This window comes from Hylobates moloch, unplaced genomic scaffold (genome assembly GCF_009828535.3).
Source record: "Hylobates moloch isolate HMO894 unplaced genomic scaffold, HMol_V3 SCAFFOLD_7, whole genome shotgun sequence".
Taxonomy (NCBI): domain Eukaryota; kingdom Metazoa; phylum Chordata; class Mammalia; order Primates; family Hylobatidae; genus Hylobates; species Hylobates moloch.
Window position 1 is genome coordinate 45,905,971 of NW_026652282.1, and position 674 is coordinate 45,906,644.

Below are 674 nucleotides of genomic sequence, written 5' to 3' on the forward strand. Positions count from 1 at the left end.
CAAAGTGCAAGATGAAGCATCAAATGCAGAAGTTGAGGCTGCAGCACATTATCCAGAATCTCTGTTTTGGTACCGGAACCATGCTGTTTTGGATACTGTAGCCTTGTAGTGTAGTTTGAAGTCAGGTAGCGTGATGCCTCCAGCTTTGTTCTTTTGGCTTAGGATTGACTTGGCAATGCGGGCTCTTTTTTGGTTCCATATGAACTTTAAAGTAGTTTTTTTCCAATCCTGTGAAGAAAGTCATTGGTAGCTTGATGGGGATGGCATTGAATCTATAAATTACCTTGGGCAGTATGGCCATTTTCACGATATTGATTCCTCCTACCCATGAGCATGGAATGTTCTTCCATTTATTTGTATCTTCTTCTGTTTCATTGAGCAGTGGTTTGTAGTTCTCCTTGAAGAGGTCCTTCACATCCCTTTGTAAGTTGGATTCCTAGGTATTTCATTCTCTTTGAAGCAATTGTGAATGGGAGTTCACTCATGTACAACTATCTGATCTTTGACAAACCTGACAAAAACAAGCAATGGGGAAAGGATTCCCTATTTAACAAATGGTGCTGGGAAAACTGGCTAGCCATATGGAGAAAGCTGAAACTGGATCCCTTCCTTACACCTTATACAAAAATTAATTCAAGATGGATTAAAGACTTACATGTTAGACCTAAAACCAT